The 23,694-nt window shown below is 38.4% G+C and overlaps 1 protein-coding gene across 1 annotated transcript in view; it reads right to left on the bottom strand.

Moving 5' to 3' along the window:
- The window catches only part of FOXP1 (forkhead box P1), a 691,275-nt gene extending 675,427 nt beyond the window's left edge, over positions 1–15,848 (bottom strand). The window contains exons 1-2 of the mRNA XM_063426766.1: positions 15,793–15,848; positions 12,964–13,103 (exon numbers count right to left, since the gene is read on the bottom strand). The gene's annotated coding sequence lies outside the window, so the exon portion shown is untranslated. The remainder of the gene's footprint in view (positions 1–12,963; positions 13,104–15,792) is intronic.
- Positions 15,849–23,694: the final 7,846 nt, after the last annotated feature.

Below are 23,694 nucleotides of genomic sequence, written 5' to 3'. Positions count from 1 at the left end.
AAGATTGTCCTCACTTTTCTGTGGCGTGTACCAGGAGTTTGAGAGGAAAATAAGAATGCTGACTCTCTTTTAGCTCCTGTCTGGAGGGAAAAGCTGATGGTTGCTGGGAATCTGCAATGGATGCTGAAAGAACAGACAGGTAGGGGAACTGAGAAAGCTGATGGGGGGAGAAAGCTGACAGGGCAGAGAGAGAACTGACATGGAGGGAAAGAGAGAGATGATCGGAGGATAGGGGAGAGAGCTGACACAAAAAAACTATTTTGTCTTAACACTGGTAATGATATAATGTTGCTAACACATTATCCACAAGCGGGATAATGGCCAACTTGTCATGTGTCAGTATGGGCTGTTTTTGAATCAACATGCAATGTTGCATGTCTGTATGATGAGGATCACTATACCAGGACACAGAGATAAAGATGAGAATTCTGACTCTATCTTCCTGCTGCTCCTCTATTTCCACCTCCTCCCCCAGCCCCACAACAGGATGTGCCACCAGGTACAAAGAGTGTCAAACCCAGACTGAATACTCAGTCTCTCTGTTTCAGACTGCAAGGACCCATCTCATTGTTCAAGGGAATTGCCAGTCGTGAATATACATAATGAGCATTCTGGGGTGGACATCATCAATGGCAATGCAAGACGTTGCAGTTGCGCAAATCAACTTTCCATGATTCCTAGGGACAAGTCACTGATTGGCTGAATCAGTGTACATTGCAGGTTTAAACACTCCCCTACAGGCTGTCTTCCAAACAATCACTAGAGGCGAATCTGCAGCAATGCCCAATTAAAACTTTGTCATGTGATCAATGTAGCTGACAGTAAAGCATTGAATTCAATTATGTGAACAATTTGTGAACCTATTTGTACCATTTGGATGAGCGAGGCACTCGCCAAGCATGGGCATCAATCCCCAATGCTCAGAAATATTATCTCCCCACCTCTACAGAGTTTGTTTTTTTCTTGTTGGAGGAGAAATACGTTCTTGCTAGCTTTCTAACCTTTCACGTAGTTCATAGTAATAGTCAGAACGTTTTATCCCAACAAAGAAAAAAATGGGGGAATCTAATGAAAAAGGAGAATGCTAGGCAGGAGGCCAACTGATTGCAAACGTTCTACAGGATACTTTGAATAAAAAAAAAAACACAAACAAAAAAAAAGTACATGTGATGTTCCTTAAAGTTCAGAAAAAAAAAAGTGTTGTGACATTAAATGATAATTTTATATTTTTTATTATTATTTATATTGAAAGCGCTAGAAAGAGGTAACCACTTCTTCATCTATATACTTCACTGCCAGCAAATAATACCGATATCATATCACTCTCCCAGTTTGGCAGCATGGCAAAATCAAAAGGTAAATTTATCGAGGTTGAGATAAGAATTGAAAATGCCATTACACGCTGAATTTCCTCCAAGAATACTAAAATCAAAGCCAGAATTAAATGCAAATCGGTACCAACAACATTTATATCGTAAAGTAAAACAGGATTACTGAATATTGTTGAAATATTCCCTTTCAGCTCTGCTTCGTACCATACTGTTTGTGCTCAAGGTTCTGACAGCCCACCTGCCCCTAAAGGGTTAAAAAAAAAAAAATCATAAAGCAAACCTAAAGTTAGATGACACATTTTGATTTTGCATTTAAAGATGAGCAGGGTTATTCAATAAAACTGTGAATTGTAGAGAAATTAAGAGATTTGCTCATTTTGAGCCAAAATAATCACATTGAAAAAATTCTTCAAGTTAGCTATTTTTCCAGCGCTCAACATTTGGCTTATAAATTGCAATTTTTACTGATTTGTTCATAATTCCTAATTTAGTGAATAGCCCTACCCTCTAATTAAAATTAAAATTCTGTAGGGATCATATCTCAAAAGTAGCAGTGTCATCAAAGGTTATTTAAAAAAAAGAGAAGATAAATATATAAATAAAAGCAAAATGTTTGTTTCTGTTTGATTAGTGCACATTTCCTATTTAACACGGCTGATGTTATTTCACACGTCCTCATAGCAGAGCACTTGTTCTTTAATCTCCCTTAATGCACTCTGGCATCATCTGCTTGAGCTATCTCGAGTTAACGGCAACACATGTCCACTCGCATAAAACTTGCTGCGAGTTTTCTGAGATGCCTTGGGAAACGGGACTGCTTTCTTTCACTGATGTGATAATATGCTGGAATGACTAATTAATGAAAATAAACAACTTCACTTAGAAAAGAGAGAAGGGGGGGTGGGGTGGGGGGGGGGGGGGGGAATAGACAGAATATTGTGAAAGCAAAGCATGCAAGGACCAGGGATGGGAATATTGAATCTGATAATATGTAACAGCAAACAAAACATTTACAAAAAGCAATGGAAGGAATCAGATCATGGGTGCTCAATCTTGTACCTAAACCTGAGTTTGGCCTGCATATCCCACAATTCACTATCACTTATGTAAGTCCAAGGTTGGAAAATCTAATTAAAGATGCAATCCTATAGATTGTGAGGTTTCTTATTCATATCTTTAAAAAATAGTTCATGTTTTAAAGGAACACCCCACGTACCTAAAACACTTTAACATGCCTTTCCTTCAGGTTTATTTGATAAAAGTGCAGGTTTCAAGAAAAGTGCCTACTGTTTTACCATTGTTTAACATTTTACCTGGATCCAATCTGTGCCACATTCGCCAGCAGAAAATGCAAGAGCGTCTGCTGAGCGCTTTCAGCCAATGACTCCAGTCCTGCAATCTTATTGCTTTCTTCTAAAGTGACGTCTGGCTTCTCCTCCTGGAGAAGACCATATGTGGCACGGGTGCCCAATGGGATCAGGCAAGTTGTCAAACCATGCAAAAGCGGTAAGATATTTTACTGGGGGATGGCACCAGGGCACCCAAGCTGTAATAGTTATGATGCTTGAACCTTATGGTCCTTATGAAAGATCCCTCTAAGCACTATAATCACTGCACTCATTGTAACAGTTTTGGCTAAGGGGGTCTTTGGGTGCCATTTTTGATCAGTCTGGTCAAGAAAAAAACCTATCCAGGCACCAAAAACCCAGCCCCTCTGATCTGACTTGGTTACAGCGGCAGTGAACTTCTGCATTGGACGTGAAGCACTGGACAGCTCTTAAGGGACAATATAAGCACCCAGACCAGAGATATACCAATCTTTATATTGCAGGGTTCAACACAACTCCAGTGGATGTCCTCTTGACAGCTACTTAGGACTGTTTCCGCATCGGGCACAGAGTCAAACTTGGTTCTTGACATTCAACCTCCTGACGTCAAAGTTTAAAGGGCTATTTCCTAAATCATGTTGGGAACACACAAGGCAAATTGACATTTGAGGCCAAAATAGACCATCTGAAAAAATAGGTTAGTCCCAGGTTTTTTCTATATGCTATTTTGACCTAACGTTTTTACATTTCCAGGATAATTTCTAATAATTTGTGGTTTAGTGAATTAGCAATTAATATTTGGCACAGCAAGCATATCCCAAACCAAGAGGGTATAATAAAGCAGCGATCCTGTATGCATCATTATACTTAAAGGAACACTATAGCGTTAGGAATACAAACATGTATTCCTTGTTAGATAGGTTCCGCCCCCCACCGAGAAGTCACTTATGCCCAGTGCTATATGGGGTTCCCTTCACTAGTTACTTAAAGAAGTAGTCTCTATTACTGTGTGTAACAGACAGTCAATAAACCTTGGGTGCTCTGTTACAGTGGAATATAAAGTACAATATAGTTTCAAAGGTTTAGAGGTGGATTTCATAAAACACAAACATTATTTCAAACAAATATCACAGGATGCTACCAAACCAATCAGAGATGCTTTATAATTATAACTTCTCCTCTGCACAGTGATAGATATATATACTGTGGCGTACATATAGGGGTCGCAGCTGCGACCGGGCACCTCACTATAGGGGGCCCGGCCGACCCCTGTGACCGGGTACCAGACGCCATGTTTTGCAGCCCTGGCCCACGTGGCAAACCGCTGGGGCCGCACGTTTAAGGGGCCCATCAGGTGACCCATGCTGTTAGGGTCACCAGATGGAAATGAATTTCTAGGGGGCGCTTTAACAGCGCAACCAGGCCCCCTATGATGAGATCACTGCTGGGAGGAAGTGACTGCCCCGGTCACTCCTCCCAGCTATCAGCAAGAGAACTCTGACTCCCACCAGCCTAAGACACCACTAGACCCCAGGGAAAGTCACCCTCCTGCACCTGAAAGGTAGGAAACAGGAGGGTAACTTAAACATTTTGTATATGTGTGTATGTTTGTTTGCATGTCTGTGTGTGTGTGTATGTGTCTGTATGTATGTGTCTGTGTGTGTGTGTTTGTGTGTGTGCCTGTGTGTTTGTCTGTCTGTTTGTATGTGTTTTTGTATGTATGTGTGTCTTGTGTGTGTGTGTGTGTCTGTCTGTATGTATGTGTCTGTGTATCTGTCTGTATGTGTCTGTATGTACGCATGTATGTGTCTTTGTATGTATACGTGTTTCTGTCTGTGTGTGTGTATGTATGTATGTGTGTCTTGTGTGTGTGTCTGTGTGTATGCATATGTGTATGTATCTGTCTGTGTGTGTGTCTCTGTATGTATGTGTGTCTGTATGTATGTGTGTTTGTGTTTGTCCGGGGAGGAGGAGCGAGGGGGGGAAAGGGAGCAAGGGGGGGGAAAGGGAGCAAGGGGGGGGGAAAGGGAGCGAGGGGGGAAGGGAGGGAGGGAGAAGAGGGAGGGGGCCCCATGGATCAGTTTCGCACCGGGGGCCCCATGGATTGTGTGTACGCCACTGTATATATATATATATATGTGTGTGTATAGCTCACCAAGTATAAAAACTATGAACTAAACTAATAACCATGCCATAACTCCAGCCTACTGGCTGTGGATGCAAATCTTTATCATTTGGCAGCAATCATTTTGCATGGTTTGAGTGTATTGTTGGCTCAAGCCATTCACATCAGGCTCAACATTACAACAATACACACTCCAGAGCTATTCCCTTATTCCTTACCCAGCTCAGAGTACTGTTTACACAGTCTCTGAGCCAACAACTAATATTGTACCTAATAACAAATAAAGAAAATGGTATACCTTAAAACAAGCATGTCAAACTCAAAGGCTAACATGGGCCAAATAAACAAGGTTAAAGTTGGGCCGCAAAAAAACTAAAACTTCAGTTTTCATAGAAACGTAGGTTTCTTTTGAAAAGTACACTATAAACATGTTGCCCAACTGACATTGGACGTCCTCACGCTCGTAGGGCTTCAAAGTAAACAAAAGAGCAAGTTTATTTTAAGGAGATGTGCATTTGCATATAACTAATGTTTCAGTCCAACTGCCTTGACATACTAAGAAAAGTTTGGTAATGGGACTGAAATGGTAAATGTATGCTGTTACACAGCTGTAAAAAAAAATGACAATATCTTGTTGAATTTTCAGTCCTATGAGTGTGCTCTTCACGTTGGCTGAGATCATCAAACTTGATGATCTCAGCCAATCCAATGCTTTCCCACTGGGGGCTACTGTGCATGTGTGGGAAAACGCTGTGCTGCCAATTAGCATCTCCATGGGGAGCATTCAGCGCCTCCATGCAGACCCAATCTAATACACTGTCCCCTCCCCCCTCCCATCTAACACACTACTCCCAAATCCAATACACTGCCTTCCCATCTAATAGACTTGCCCCCAATCTAATACACAGCATCCCCCACTCTAATATACTTGTTCCCCACTGCCTCTCCCAATTTAATACACTGCCCTCCCTAATTTAACACACTGCCCCCTCTCCCACCACTCTAATACACTGCCCCCTGCCTCTCCCAATTTAATACACTGCCCCTCTTCCACCACTCTAATACACTGCCCCTCATCCTTCCCCCAAACTAATACACTGCATCCCTCCCCAATTTAACACACTACACAGGAAAGTCCCCCATGCCACTCTTCCCCTACCTTAAGATGTCATCCAGTTCCAGCCCTGCTCTTCTCTGCTCAAGCAGGCCAGACGCTCCTCTAGCACTGAGAGCAGGTGGGAAGGGGTAGTGGTTGGCTGCTGACAGACAGCCACTCTGTGCACTGTAGCGCCAGCACCGCTGCGCAGCTGCCGGATATGATGTCACACGCTGTATGCGCATATCTGACGGCTGGCGTAGACTAACCCTTAGCGCTCTTGGGGCCACCGTAGCACTCGATCGGCAATGGCAGAGCAGACAGGAAAGGTGTTTCTGGTCTTGCAGTTGGTCGCAGCCACAGAACAAAGTTGCCCCAGGGCAGGCGGGCCACAAAGATAGTCATTGTGGGCCGCAAGTTTGACATGCTTGCCTTAAAACATAGCTCAGCATGTTAAGTCCCATGCTACTAGCCAAAACTTAAAAGATACTAGTCACTGAAAGTCTGGAGAGCCTATAACACATTCACCAGGGGATACTTTTTAGTCACCAGTGCTGATGTTTCACTAACCATTGGCTAGTGTTTGAGTGATAAATTTGAGCCCTGACTTAAAAAAGAAATGGATGAAACAATAAAACAAAAATTGCTGTTTGTGTAGAATATGCCTTATCGTTACAATAATAATCTGCATGCTGCAATTTCAGCTTAGAACCATCACATATTCTACATTGCACAAAATGAGTAGCTAATGCCATATGCAATTTATTTGCCGGGGGAAGAGAGATCAACCGTGAAGGGAGAAGAACAACAAGTGTACCTGTCATTGTACACCAATCATATGTTAAAAGCATAATATTTCATCTACATGTTGTGGTAGCAGAAATTATAGCTAATTAGCTATAGATGTTTATATATTTTATTTGAAAGTTACATCCCTTCTCAAACAATCAATTCACATTGTTACGATCTATGCTGTTGGCCTTGACATCTAGCAGAGAATTGATTGACAAAAGAGAAGCAGGAGAATCCCGTCTATTGATGGCTCTCCTGCCCTTCATAACAGCCACCTAAACCTAGGCGCCTCCTACCTCTCCTTACTTTTAACATGATTGCTCTTAGTGAAGTGTAGATAGCAGAGTCAATCATATTGGAAGGGAGTGAGAAATGTAGGTGGAACTGGAGGTGCAAGTTACATTAGTGTAACGGCCATGAATGCAAGAAGATAATGACATTCTTGGTGCTAGTTCTCAGTTAAGATATGAGATACATTATTGATAATAAAGATCAATTATCCAAATTTTGCCAAATGATGTATTAGGAACTTAAAGTGAACTTGCTAGGTTCACTTTAATTCATCAGCTTTAAGGAGAGCAGTTTGGGAGTGTCAAATACATATGTCTAGATTTGCACACAGTTGTAACTGTTGTATATAACTGTATAAAGTGTAGAGTGTGTTTAGTGTAGAGGGTCTCCTGATTTCATCCATAGGTGAGTAGTTACACCATTCTCTGTTTAGAGCTTTCCTGGGTCCCCCAAGTGATGTCAATTCTCTTCCCTTTGGACAGAATTATTTGGCTGAATACATAAACTGACTCTCTCAGCCAATGAATATTGTCCAAATATAGACAAAATTGATATATTGAGGAAGGGAAACTTTAGATAAATGGAGACTGCACTGAAGGTGTCCAGGGAACCCAGTAAGTATCAAACTGTTTGAAAATGGGCTATATACTGGGTACACAGAGAACATATAAAATAAAACTTTCGCCAATAAAGGGACACCACAGTCACCAGAAACACTTCAATGAATAGCCTGTCCTTGAAGTCTTAGCAATGTAAAATCTGCCTTTTCAGAGAAAATGCAGTGCTTACTTTGCTAGTAACACCTCTAGTGGCAATCACTCAGACGGCCACTATTGTTGCAGCACTGGTGTTCAGCATATCCACACTCTGCATGGAGACGTTGAACGTTCCCCATAGAGATACATTGATTCAATGCATCTCTATGAGGAGATGATGATTGGCCTTGCGCCAAGTTTTGCTGCGCATGCGCAATTGTCTCATAATGGTTTTCTATGGAAATGCAGTGAATTGATGATAATCTCAGTGATGGAGACAGAGACAGCCGCAGCAGTGGAGTAAAGGTAAGTAAACTACCTTTAATCTTCACAAATTGGGGAGCTGGGGACCTAATGATGTATTCCAGCACTATAGAGTCAGGAATACATGTTTGTATTCCTGACACATTAATGTTCCTTTCACTATCAATAATGTACAGTAGCATTAAGCATCTAAATCAGGGGTAGTCAACCTTTTAATACCTACCGCCCACTTTTGTATCTTTGTTGATGGTAAAATGTCCTTACCGCCCACCACTGCCGCAGTAACTAATTTTATAGTGAAAGTATGATTTTTTTTTAAAAAATGTTTTTAGAAAGGAGAAATATGTACTGAAATGTATCTATTTTTTCTACTTTCTATTCCACTTTTTTTCTATGTGTGTCTGTGGGGTCTGGTGTGTGTGTTTGAGAGAAGTAGTATGTGTGAGGGGGCAGTGTGTGGTGGTGTGTGAGGGGTAGTGTGTGTGAGTGGTGCTGTGTGTGTATGAGGGGTGCAGTGTTTGTGTGTGAAGGTTGCTGTGTTTTTTCTAGGGTTGCTGTGTGTGTGTGTCAGGGGTGCAGTGTGAGATGAGTGCAGTGTGTGTGTGAGGGGGCATTCTGTGTGTGAGAGGGGTGTAGTTTGTGACGGGGCAGTCTGTGTGTGTGTGTGTGTGTGTGTGGTGTAGTGTGTGTTTGTTTGTGAAGGGTGCATAGGGTCTATGCTGTGTGTAGGTGGGTGAGATGTGAAAATCTATCTTAATGTCTCCCCCTCCTTTCTTATTACCTATTACCAGCAAGGTGGTATATAATGCAAGTCGTGGTGGCATGTTAATTTTGGCCTGCCGCTCCTCTGGCTGTAGACGGACTCTCCTGTGCTTCTGCAAGCACAGCACTGTATTGGGCGTTGCCATGGTAACGCATTGCAACGATCTGACCAGACTGCTCGCGGGAGGAACACAGAGGCTCCTGGGCCCTTCCCTCCCTCTGCTGGAATCAAGTGCCAGCAGGCCAAAGTGGAAAATTTTTGATCTCATCACCAGCCCGAGAGGGCTTACAGCAAGACTGGCTCTGCAGGGGCCGGCACGGGAGATGAAAGGAACTAGGCCCACCTGGAGTTTTCTACAGAACCACCCACCGCCCACCTGGAATCCCAAACCGCCCACTAGTGGGCATTAGGGACCAGGTTGACTACCCATGATCTAAATTATATGAATAGGTTTTTAATATATATATATATATATATATATATATATAAAAAAGCAGACATAGACAATAATTAGGAATGGGGAAGTCTTAAAGTGCTGGACACAGTGGCGTACATACCAGGGTCGCAGGTAAAGAGGTGTTAGTGTGTGTTAGTGTGAGTGTTAGTGTGTGTGTTAGTTTGTGTGTGAGTGTAAGTGTTAGTGTGAGTGTGTGTTAGTGTGTGTGTGAGTGTTAGTGTGAGTGTGTGTGTGTGTCTGCTAGTGAGTGTCAGTGAGTGTGTCTGTTGAGTGTGTTACTCAATGCTTTCCTATGGACGTTCAGTGTCTTAGAATCGTGGAAGCTCCTCTAGCGGCTGTCAGTGAGACAGCCACTAGAGGCTGGATTAACCCTCAGTGAAACATAGCAGTTTCTCTGAAACTGCTATGTTTTCAGCTGCAGGGTTAAAACTAGAGGGACCTGGCACCCAGACCACTTCATTGAGCTGATGTGATCTGGGTGTCTGTAGTGGTCCTTTAAGTGTGTGTGCATCTGCATGCACTGGCGTACATACCGCGATCGCAGCCCTGCAACCCCGTGCCCGCCGCCATGTGTTGCGGCCCCGGCCCGCGCAGAGTAAGGGCGGGGTGGAGGCCCACGGATCAATTTTCGCACCGGGGCCCCATGGGTCATGTGTACGCCACTGGCTAGACATCTTGCATAGCATTTTGAAACTAAAACAAGCACTAACCTTTTTGGTGGTAGGTCCATCATCAAGCTTTCTTTACTTACTGTGATCTTTATCGTTACCCCAACTTCTGCAGCAACGAAAACCCTAAATGACTCCCTAAATCTGTCAGGTGTAGCTGTTGGTGGGTGTTTTTATTGTGCATTTAAGTGTTTTAACAGACACCACCATTTCAACTACCACTAATCTTATCATCAGACTTATGTTTAACCCGCCAATATAATGAAATACCTCATTAAGGTTTTATTTGGGAGATAGCATTTACACATTTCATTTCATGGATGGCTGCTATTAACATTATATACACCAACATATTCTGGAGCGCTGTACCATTAGCATGGTGCACTGAATAGAAGTAGAGTGGAAGACTCAGGGGTAATGTTTTTACTGTAACAAATAACAATAAATAAAAAATACTTGCTTATAGTAGGACTAGTTGACACTTAGAATAGCTTCTCAGTTAATACAAGTAATGAAAGTCAACAATTTAAAGGTACTGAAAAATGCTTGTGATATGCAGAATACTGGTAGGGAATTATAGTGCATTGATATTAGAAAAACAAATTGTAAGACAAACTAGCCAAGCTGTAACTATAGGTGAGCTCGATAATTCCCCAACTTTACTTCACTTCATAGTATAGCGAATAACCATGTGATATTTGATATCAGGCAGACTAACATGTGCAATTGTTTCATACCACCCATCACAAACTAATCACTAAAATTAGAATGAAACATTCCAGTTATATATTACATTGCAATGCACCTACAAAAGAAACTGTTCTCTCAAGCTTGCCTTTAACCCCTTGAGGACCAAACTTCTGGAATAAAAGGGAATCATGACATGTCACACATGTCATGTGTCCTTAAGGGGTTAAATACCCGTATCCTTGTAAATGCAAGTTATAATACATAGGGAGAAACCAAGAGAATATAATAAAAATTAAAAACAGAGCTTTAACCCTTTCAGTGCCAGAGTGCACTGACCATTCCTCTTGCGCTGAAAAGGATTAATACTGTGACTAATTCAAGGGCATGCACTGCTTGCCAACGCTTCCTTGCATTTAAAGAGTTAAACGTCTCTCTGAACTATAAAGCATCACTTTCAGTCAAGACTGCACAGAATGAAACGGATCCAGCACTTACAATTAAATAGCTGAATTGTAGCACCTAGCACTCTGCTCCAAAGACCAACCATCCAGTCCCTTGAAGATGCAATAAAGTCTCAGTAATTTAAGATTATTGCAAAAGAGCAAAGGCCAGTTGATGCTTTTTAGAACTCTAATTTCAACACTTAATGCTGTTCATTACAGGGGTTAAACAAGTTTCTCCAATGCAAGTACTTAAAGTAGCTTAAACCATAAACAGAATCTATTGCATGGTCTGACAGACACTAATATATTTCCCCTTTACATTTCAGTAACACAAAAAGGTTAAGTACAGATAGCTAGACTATAAAATACTGAAAAGATAATACATGAAAGGTCCACTTGAAAAAAACATGTACCCCATATAATTTTGGGGTAACAATACAACAAATCAGTAAAGGATTGAATTCACGCTTACTTTATATTCCATTTTAAATATACAAAATAAAGTGACATTTTCAAATAGTTTCAGTTGTGTTATGTCAATAAAAGGTTTTCATGAATGAATCGTTAGTAATGTGATCCTCCCCTGTATTAAAAATGGTTTTAATTGTTTTGTTTTTAAAGATGGAGGATATTAGAAATTTCAAGGTTAACAAAAATTGCTCATTCGGACAAACTATAACTCTCATGCGAGTGTGAATTATCATTTTTTTTTATTGTACATATACATGATTACAGATCACAGCGTTAAATTAAAAGGTGCATTACAACATACTAGGAAATAATAAAAAAAAAAAATGGAGAAAAATAAGGATACATGCTGCATTCTTCAACACATAGGTCCCTGACAATAATAAAAACACTGCATATGTTCAAATTCCAACTGGACAGATATTTTGCATAATAAAACAAATATAATAATAATAATTTAAAAAAACCTCCAGTACTTAAAAGATGGTTTCCATCATTTAAGGAGTTAAAAGTCCATGTTTTTAGAAAGGCACCAAAAAAACAACATAGCCTCAAAATGGAAATTTAATAAAAAATGTACTTACCCAGAAAAGGTCACTATGTAAGCAGAACATAAGCAGGTTGTAGTATCACAAGATTTAAAACACTATTTAAATAATCTTACACTTCAAAAGTAATAGAAAAAAACAAATAGAGAGATGACACAATGAGACCAAACACTAAACTTACCCACCTTAAAAAAAATACCTACTTCAGAGCCTACGAAATTCCATTACGCGATTCAATCTTCGCTGTAAAACTTTACTCAAGCTTAAAAAAATAAATCTCAATATAGCATTAAGAAACGTAGATGTGGGATTACTGCCCCTTAAGCATTTTTTTTTCAGTAAGGAATTTTCTATAAACTTTGAATTGCTTAAATGCACCATTTCCTTTCACCTCTTTATTCAGTTGTCTCTAAAATCCATGTTTAATAACTATGAAACTGTGCCCATAATTCTGAACCTTTGGTTTCTCAACAAAGACCAACGTATGTGAGAGCCTGTTTCTGCATTAGTGAACTTGCTAGCCCACAGCCTCCAGTCAGGCTGTTCTTGACAACAGCTCAGTAGAAGTTCTGTTTGATCTCCCCTGCTCTCCTTAATCTGACCTGTCAAGGTTCACTTGTTGGAGGCTGTTTACTTTACGTTCCCCCAAAAAAGGGATTTTTTTCCTCTCTCTCTCAGACAATGACTAATCCAACGACTACAAAAAAGGAAGTAAAAAAAAAAAAAGCATTAAACCTACAATAATACTTTTATTTTCCGTCGTATTTCAAAACTTTCAGTTTGCACTTTCACTTTTTAGGAAATATCTCTGTCTTTTATAGGAATTTGAACCATCAAAAATAAACACATACAAGCATATACTACTAATGAACATTGCACGAATGTGAGAAATCAATGTTATTTTAATATAATAAAGAGGGGGGGCTGAAATTTGTTATGCATACCTTCTTGTAGATCTGTGACTTAAATTCAGAAACAAATCATATGATTAAGATTTCCATCCATCATTTAAAATTGGAATGCCTTCATTTCCAGCCAGGAAAACGTATAAAAACCACTTGCTCATTCACAGTTGTAGAATCATCTAAAAGACAATAAAAAAAATAAAGTTTATTCAGTCTGATTGATACGACAGAGATGTAAACACCAGGTACACAAACACACCTTTACGCATTTAGGATGCTGATGGAACCCAAATATATAATGTAGTAAGATGGTAAACACAGGGTTAAGACACGAAGAAGGTATAATAAAGGTAAGTCTATTGCAGATTTGACACATACGGTACCGTGACCATACAGACATTACTCATTTATTTTAAACGATATCAGCAATCAAATTACAGTACAGCTCCAGTATAAAGCTTATTAACACCGCGCAAGATTCCCATAACTGAATACCCTCATTACATGATAGTATTTTATGAAAAATATTCACCGCAATATTTGTCACAATCTAAACATGTACAACCCTCAACCAAAATTGTAATATTATCAATAGAATAATGTACATCTAAATAAAAGGTACATGGGTACTCTTGTATCTCCAAGTCACCAAAGCATTTAAAATATAATACTTTCAAATATCTGTTTTTTTTCTTCATTAGAGGGAGGCTTGTGTCCTTTTTTAGAGTAACATCAAATTAATAACGTGTCAGATGGTTCAAACTGCAAAAACGTTTATCATTTTTAATTATCTTACAGATGGTATTTGTAGAATGAGACTTGGAAATTAGTGTTGGTGTAATTATAAGGAAAAGCCTGAATATCTACGTTCACTGGAATTTGGAAAGAACTTTATAACAGATATTACGGTGCATACACGAACTTGTGTGTGTATACATATATAATATATACATTCATATTGTATATTCACAATGTGAATATACTCTTAGATTTTTACAATTAATCCATGCACTGTGTAGCCGATCTGTAAATTGCCAAATAAAAATGTTGAGGATAAAATCCAGATTTTTATTTTTATTTTATTTTTTAAACTTGTGTTTAGGGATAGCTGAGGCATAAATAAAGCCACTTTTATTTTGCCAGAAAACACGACACAGTGAAAGAACAAACTGACAGCTGAATATATTTTGTACAAAATGTGACAACACTTAACATGATTCTGCAATTATCAGAAATCATCATCATTCACATTAATAAACAAGAGAGGGAGAGAGTACAGCCTGGAGATTAATTCACAGATCGCAGTTATTTATGGAACAGTAAAGAGACAGAGGATAATAAGAAAAGTTTTCACGAAGGGATGTCATTAGAATTGTTATAACTTAGTATTCTGAATTGAAAAATAAAAGAAGCGTGAATGGGCAATTGGTATTTTTTTTTTCTTTAATGCTGCCTATTGCATGATTTTAAAGGATACACTAGACTACAAGACAATTAAGCCTTAGTAACACATGCACACTTCACCCCTGAACATGTTAGATTAGGGTACCCTGACCTACCCCATCCATCCTCCCCTTGCACCAAGAATTGGGAGAAAATTGAAAAGACACTATGATGTACCGGCAGTTTTATACACAGGAGTGTAGTGAATGGTGAAGCTCACTGGGGCTGTAAGCCAGGATGATCCTTGCATAATACCCCAGTAAGTGGAGAAACTTCAGGATTACTAATAACCACAGAAGATATGGGATAAGTGCAGTTAGAGTTACTAGCAAGCTCCGGAATTGTGAAGTAAATACTGAACATTTACACACAGGGGTATTCAGGGATGGGAGGAAGGAGAGATATGATTCAGAATTAAAACCCATTAACAAGTACTGAGAGTTATACTCATATAATAAAAACAGGGTATACAGTGGTAGCATAGTTCAGTAATAAAAAGTATAAATGGGTAACTAATAATCACTATCATTTTGGTCATTCAGAGGCATCTGGATTTAGAAACATTTAGTAAATGGTAAGGGCAAGACATACAGGACTAGTTCCTGAGCATCTAAGACAAACACTGCCTTGAAGTAGGCAAAAGTGACATTTAAAACTAAATCAAGTTACAAAACTTGGTACATAGTGAGGGAACCTGCAAAACAGTGCAGTAATTGGGTAGCCCTGGGACAGTTTGTAGAAAGAAATCCTGCAATGTTTAAGTTGCATAAAATCCAATAACTGGCCAACTAATGGGCATGTTGCAGAAAAGTCCACTATCTGGGCATTTCAGGGGCACATTATAGAACAGTCTAATAACAGGGCATGCTTTGGAGGTAGGTTACAGAAAGCCCTGTAACTAAGCACCTATAAGGGGCATGATGTAAAAAAGTCAGACGTGTTTAATTATAGTTGCCAAGTTTGTTGCAGTAACCTCCAGCAAGTTGGCATGCTACATGGCAAGCTGTAAGACACTCCAGCATGTGGGGGCAGTTATTGGGGGGCTAGCTGCAAAAGCTCCAGCAACATTAGTCACTGCTCCCTGGCAGACTTCTGTTAACCACAAGCAAGTCTCTCTCAATGGGCAACTCTGAAGCCTGGTATCCAGATCCAAGGGATAAGGGGGAGGGGAGGTTACCCCTTAAACTTGGGCACACAGTATCCAGGTTAAAATTACAAGAGAACCCCCAAAACAGTCATGCCTTTAAACAAAAACAAAAAAAGCTAAAAGGGGAACTGTGACAGAAAAGGGGAAAAAAGAAAGAGGTTTTGCATTAAAATAAATAAATGAAAGATACAAATATACAAGTTGCAGAAGAAAGTAAAAGCAGAAAAAGAGACAATAAACAATAGTAGAGGCAGGAAAGTGCAGCCAGGAACACTCACCCGCTGCAGCAGCGCTGTCCGGGCAGCAGACACCCTGTAAGTGAGTGTGTGAGTGTTATTTTTTTTATTATTATTATAATTATTGTGAATATGATTCCTTCCCTTTAATTGCCCAGGCAACACATGCGATCCCAGGAGCTGCAAGTACAGCATGCAACAGCCACACAATAAATAACAATAGATCCCTCCGCCCTGGCCGGGACTGGCTCTCTGGCTGGATGGCTGGCTGGTTGGGGCTGTCCAGGCGCTATCCTGGGCGCTCTCTGATGGTGGAGGCGCACACAGCCTGCTCTCCCAAGGGCCACACACACTGGGGCTGTCTCTCAGCTCCGACCAGCTCACAGCTATTTTTCCCCTTCCTCTTCCCTTCCCTGGCACTGGCTTTTCTCTTATCTCCCTCTATGGGATCAGTCTTTCCCCCTCCCTCCCCTTTGGCTTCTCTTTTTTTTTCCTGGTCGGACTATTTTTCTTTATTCTCTCTCTCTCTCTCTCTCCCAGCTCTCTCTCTCTCTCCTTCACTTTGCTTAGTTGGTGCCCACGCTGGACTGGCGGATTTAGATGTTGTTGTTTTTTGCTGTGCTGAGTCCCTGACGTCACATCCACCTGCTGGGTAAACAACAAGACAGAACAAGAGCATGCATGCAGGATTTATTTAAAATAATAATAATAATAATAATATTATAATAAAAGGGGGTGGTAGGAGGGAGGCTGCTTTTTTAGGGCACACTAATTGTTTAGATGGGGAGTTGTTGAGACTGTTCTGGGATGAGTGGTACTGATGAAGGGGTTATATTGGGTGGGGGTACTTGGGGCAATGCATGGGTGTGATGACAAGTAAAAAATGATAAATGGGTTGTTTTGGGTGGGAGTGTGTAAGGAACACTTACTGGGAACCTGGAGGGGCCACAGCTGCTGCAGAATGTCTTGAGAGCAGAGCTGTCCATCAGACATTCCATTTGTAGAATTTTAGAACAGTGGTGATTGACAGACAGTTTTTTTTTTTTGTCAGGATAAGAAGTTCTGGAGCAGTTCTGCTAATGTTAGTCTTTTGCCTGCCTTGGTCGTGTCCACGTTTGTATTATGATGCTTTGTGTTTAACTTCTTCAAGTTTATTATTCATATGATATTTTTGTGCTTAAGTATTTTGCAACTCTATTGACACTTTATTTTGTAATGTGTTACAAGATGCACTAGACTAGACCTTAAAGTGTTAACAAGAGATCGTTGTTGAATGATGGAGGGTTTAAACAATATATATCGTTTTTAAAGAGAACTCTCAAATGCCCTTATTTGCTCTAAGACAGTGTGTAGTGGGGTTTGTGTGCAGTAAAAGGGACAAAGGGGGAGAACTCCACTTTTATGTCACTAGTAAAAGCAGAGGAGAGTTCGTGAGGTGAAAGTTCATACACAGGACAAAGCCCCCTCTCCTCCCTCCACCCCCCCCCCCCTCACCCCCCTTAACCCCAAAGGCATCTAGAGCCCCAGGGAATCCCCATCTTGTGTCCCTGATCTGGCAGGGGGACCCCCCAGTGTACATGGGTGACCCTCTCCAGTACAGATATTTTATCACCTAATAAATCAGTCCCATTTAGATTAACAGCATGCAATACCAGACTATACAATATAAATACAAAGTCCTTGCTGTGAACTATAGTTACATGTATGTACAATGAATACTTATATATTCAATATTATTGTTATATATATATTTTAGTTATGCACTATAAATGATGTATGATATACATACTAATATTACATTTCAATGTATAATATATTTTTGTTTTCCTGTAAATACAACTCAAGTCTGTGAAGTGTAACATTTTTTTAAAATACTTTTTTTCTATTCCTTTCAGGCCATAAAGCATTTTTTTTTTTAACTAATGCCAAACCATTCTAAAAGCAAAGTACAAAGAAACCAAGTGCCTATTTTAATATGTGTGTGAAATTAAGATATATTCACACAATTATTCCAATATATACTTATATATACTTATATATACAATATATATATACTTATACTTATATTGTATATATATACAATATATACTTATATATACAATATACTTTTTTTATATATATATATAAATGGACTTACGTACACTTGGATTCTTTTTCTCAAACATAACATATATACATTTATGTGATAGAGATATATGTAAATCTTGTGTATATAAAGGCTGCATATTTGAACCAACGCTTATTGCATTATTGCCCACCACTTGTTAAGTGGAAAAAAATTCCATTATTTTTGGGCATTTGTACTACGAAAAATGTGTAATAGTAATGAAATGTTCAAACACTGTATATTTATATAGTATAACGATTAAATCATATATTGTAACTTTACACATTTTCCTTATGAGCAATTACTGTCTGAATAAGGATAACCTGATATGGGGCGTGGAAACCTTCCTGCAATGACTCCCATAACTCTTAGTCAGCCATATATTGTTCAGTATTTAAATTGGGCAGACTAGATGGGCCGAATGGTTATTACCATCCGCCACATTCTATGTTTCTAAATTAGGTTTGGTAGTGGGCAGATTTGTAACACTGTCTGCTTGTGTATTTCATAACCGTTTATTAGTAGTTTAGCTACCAATCAGAATTATCAGTGGGCCAGTTTAAATGACACATAACTGTTAAAAAATTAATTCAGTGGTGTTTAAATAAAAAATTTGAAGGCAACTACCACTCATATTTTTTCGTCTAAATTTACCTATAAAATCAGCTAATATTTACTATTTTCAATGTAAATGAATTTAGTATATATGTGTTTAAATTTTATTGCTTACACTCTGGTATTGGAACGTTAAAATGTTTTTTTGTGTTGTTAGTGTACAAAAAAGATTTTCCAAACAATATATGAAAAGAAAAATCCATAATAAATGTACAAAAGCATATCATGCTATTTCACTATTATATATTGAGTTCTAAATACCAACATGTTCCGTAGTGATGTATCATATTTGATGTATACTGTTCACAGAATATTTTTCATATTTTGCGCATTTCAGACCTCTAAATAAATGTCCAAAGCAGGTTTCCTTTTCAGTTTGCTTGGACGTTCCTTATAAGTCACAAGGATGAGGGTGTGCATAACATGTGTGACCCAGTTTTGTGGGTTTTATTCCATAACTGAGTTGTAAAATTAAGGCAAAAATTGCTGATTTGGAAAAATTCTTCGACTTGGCCTTAATCACATTCTGGCTATTTTAGCACTAATTTTACTGTTTGTTTTTTTGTTTTTTTTTTCAATTTAGTTTAATTCAATGTTTAGTGAATAAAATCCCATGTCTGTTGTAGGAGAAATGCCTTAAATACCTGATGTAGGATACTTTCCCGAGACAGGAGAGCTGGCTTTTAACACTTTCTCTGCAATGTATCTCAAATCTCACTCAACATATTAGTATTTCACTTTAGGAAAACAAGGGCTCTAGATAGAAAGATATGTTACTTTTATACACCACCTGCGTATCTCATTGAACTTTCGGAGGTCCTCCTTGGGTTTAAAAACTTAAAAAATCATGTTTCCACAACTTTACCAGAGTTCCCAGCTTGAGATGAAAATTAGCACAGACAGGCACTATATTTCAGACTTCATACTGCATTTCTGTGCACACTCTTAGCAATGAACGCTGTTTTAGACAAAACAAACTTATTTTTAACCAAAGCATGTGCTGTGATGCAAAAGGACTAGTTACCAGAAATCAGTCATGGACTATAGTTTCGACCTTGTGAGTCTAAATAGCGTGGCTCCAGTTCTGGTCTGAAATTTGATGTCTCTGTGATCATATAGCTAAGGTACTAAAGTGACAGTAATTTCTTTTTTGTTGCACTGTGGGACATTTTATCGTTTTTGGTCCCATTACAATCATATTTCATACACACACCCATTTACACAAGGCAAGTAGCACTTTGGAAAAGCTTGCCTTGCACGCAGTAATTCCAAGAAATCAGGTTCCTAATTATCCCCAAATTCATTGGTTGACAGGAAGTCTTTATGTTTCAGGCTTCATCCTGCATGTCTGCAGACACTCTAAGCAATGGAGCAGTTTTACACATGGGTTGTGATCCTGAAGAACCAGTTCCTGGAAACCAACCATACAGATTTAACCTCCTTGGTTTCATCAGCATTGTGCTGGTCCTGGCACTATAGTCTTTCTTACAGTATATAGCTGGGTACTAACTGAGTTGCGGTGAGACCAAACATGATAGAGCTCTTCACTAGGTGTGCAAATTCACAATTTACTGTTGTGCCCAATCTGCATTTCTCAATGAGGATCTTGGGAAATGTCCAACACATGTTTTTCATGTTTCCGCAATTCTGTTTTAGACCTCACTCTGCTATCTTAAATGATCAATGAGCAGAAACTAAGCATGGACCATAAACATTTGTTTTGAACATGCATGTCCCCAGTATTGTGTTAGTTCTGGTCTTGAAGTTAAAGACTATTAGTCAACATATAGCTAAGTACTAGATATGCTGTGGTGGGGCCAAACATGATAAAACTTCCACTGGTTTATACATATGCACATTCAGGGCCGACTTTACCCAAGGTCCTACTTGCGAATGATACACAACGGTAAATTTTAAATTGGTATAAACCAGTAGGAAGTTTTATCATGGGGTTCCAGTACCAAGACAAGGGGGGATTCGCTAAAACTACGTCTACAATGTGAATTGTTTTGATCAAAGAGTTAAAAAGCAGAAACAAATGTAATGAATAGATTAAACACGTCTGTAATTGTTTTCCTCTCTTTCTGTGTTCTTTCTTTAGAATCGCGGAGTATACTGTCCATCGGTGAAGATTAGAAAGGTTGTCCTGGTGCCTCTGCTGGTATTCATGAGATGACGATGTACTGAATATTTAAGATGCATATATTGATAAAAGATGATATATTACTGTGGGAAAATAAAGTATCAACATCGGAACATGTTTGAAGTTTTAAAAAGTTTAAACAAAATAAAAGTTTACAATTAAAATTAGGTATATACATTTATTACTCCAAGTAAGGTATTTAGGACAAGTGCGTGATTGAGATCTTATACATTTATGTGTTAATATTATAATATGCACTTTATTTCCTATTCAGCCGTCTACTCACATTTTCCACTTTTTATTTTTTACTATATTGATATTATTACTGGTAGCTAACTTTAGGATATATGTTGTAATGTTTACTGAACACAGGATTTTCGATTGTGAATTGTTACCTAGACTATAACCTCAGATCCAAAAGATCCCACCCGTTTTTGAGTCAGCTGTCTAATTGTTCACACTATATTTTAAGGGCTTAGGATGTACTGTGCTTAATGACTGTCAAAAAGTTGTCAGTCTGTATGATGCCATAATAAAGGGACGCTTGTGACTCTGGACCATCCTTACCATATCACAACGCATTAATCTAGCTGGGGCAAATTAAACTACTCAGTTCGAGACAGATAATCCAGTATTCGGCAAAAGATAATACAGATACTGGTAATAATGACTGCTGGATTACAGCTGCCACCATTCTTAGTCTAAAACCCATGACTACATTGCAAGGGTTATTTTGCCAAAATAATAGAATTCAAATTTCTTTACAGTTTTTGGCTTTCTGCATGCCAAGTCTAGGTGTCATTCCCAATGATCAGCACAACAACCAAGTTCTGCCAAAGTTATATGTGTCGTCTATGCCTGTGCAGATATCGTGAATTTTAGAGTGACTGGGTTTATTTATATTTGTGAGACTTGAACTAGGACAGCGGACTCTCCCCATCATCTCACTCCAGGCACACTTCAGGCTGGAGTAAATCTTCTTTGTAAAAAGGCAATACTGGTCCCTATTTAACAGAAGCACATGTATATCCCTAAAATTATTCCCAGCAGATGAAAGTACTGAACCTATTATCTCATAGACTCCATTCTGCCCTAATTTTCCTTTATGATTTTCTTTATCACTGCAGCTATATGCCCAGCTTTCCATTTACTGTTGTTATAAGGTGAGTCAACCCCCCCCCCCTTCATCCAATCTTCATATCCCATAAACCTCTGAAGAAGGTATATAGATCGTCACCTTTAGAAATATTATTCAACATTATTATTCAACATTATTATTCAACATTATGTGCAAGCTATGCGAATCTGCAGTAAAACATATTTACTAAATACTGCATTCCTTTTTTCCCCTGTCAATATATGTGGGTGACAGTATGAACATTATCTGTACATACTCACAAGCAAATGTATAGATTAATAAAATTAAATACCTGATGATTGCATATACCTATTCTAAAATTGCTGCCAAAAAATGGATTAGCTTGACTGCAAGCAACAATGCACGGAGCAAGTTTATTCACACCTCCACATGTTCGTATTTCTGAAGACCTTTTTTAAAAAAAAAAAATTCTGTTCCGGGGATCTTGATATCTAATAGTGGGTGCACTTTCTTAAATCATTTCTACCTATACATTGGTGAATGGCTTATCTAGCCAAATGTATAGATAGAATTTTCACCACCATTATATATGATTCTGTCATGTTTGTCTGAAGGGAGTCTTTTTTGCAATTTAAGGAAGTACGTGCACATAAATAAGACATTTTGAAAACACAAAACGGTTTATCTGTTCAACTAAACAGTTGTAAAATCTTTACAGTTTGGCTATTTTGGAGTGAATTGTAAATTCCTGTTCAATTCCTCACAATGCCCAGTTTAGTAAATAATGTTAACATTTTACTATTAATTATATTTTTCTACTCCCCTCCCCATGTATATATATGTATATATATATATATATATTTTTTTTTTGTATTTTTTTTTTTAGCATAATAAACGCTTTTTGCTCAGATATATGTCTTTAACGTTTTTTCATCATACTGTATAAACATGTTGGCTGTAATATTGTTTGTGCAGACATATAGGCAACATTTGTTGCTTAATTTGTTTTGTCACTAAACATTTATTATTATTTTTATTATTGGCCTTTATATAGCGCCAACTTACTCCACAGCGCTGCACATTAAATGAAGGGGAATTTAACCATAAATTAAAAAAACTATTACAGATTTTGATAAGAACGAGCTTACAATCTAGGAGTTGTGTGTTTTACTTATCTTTTGTACAATGTTGTCGGTTTTTGTATATTTTATAACTAAAACATTTAACTAACACACACATGCAAGCACGCGTTAACAGTTAATGCTGCTCATCTTTGAGGCCTTAATACAACACATCAGCTTTACAGAAACACAACTAATTTGCATGAAACGCAATTTAATTTGTACATATCAGATGTATCTTATGTAGAATATTTGCCCTTTTATTGGGTCTGCTTTCTGATGTTTATAAAATTATAAAACAAAATAAAAATCACTTTCTAAGAGAAGTCTTAATGAAAATATCACTAATCCGCCTTTTAGTTTGGCATATATTTAAATTACTGCTCAGTGATGGTGGGGGGATTGAGTGTCCATTCGGTATACATTAGCAAGGAATTTAACTGCAGACTGACATATTGTTCATTTTCAACACTGTCACGTTGTGTTCTAGCGGAGCACATTTTAATTTCTTGATCAGTAATCAGAAAGAAGTTCCTCTTCAGCATATTAAAGTGTATGCATGGTCCTGGGACTGCAATGCAAGGGGATAGATCGCCATCTAGTGACAAAAAAAGTATATGGCGGATTTTCAATCCCATTTTAACAGCAGAACACGCTTGTTTAATTAAACAGTTTGGAACATTTTATCTGTGGTCCGAAGAACTATATATATTGATTAGTTTGTTTATTAGACACCGTTCAGTGTAAAATAGGAAAGTATACAGGATAGATACAGAAAATAATTTGTAAGACAATATATTTACAGTAGCAATGGGTTTGTAACAGATTTCCTTGGCAATGTGTATAATGGCAAGTATAT

The sequence above is a fragment of the Pelobates fuscus genome, chromosome 7, assembly GCF_036172605.1.
Source record: "Pelobates fuscus isolate aPelFus1 chromosome 7, aPelFus1.pri, whole genome shotgun sequence".
In the NCBI taxonomy this organism is placed as follows: Eukaryota; Metazoa; Chordata; class Amphibia; order Anura; family Pelobatidae; genus Pelobates; species Pelobates fuscus.
The sequence above is the reverse complement of the archived record's forward strand: the minus strand, read 5'-3'. Positions and strand labels throughout refer to the sequence as shown.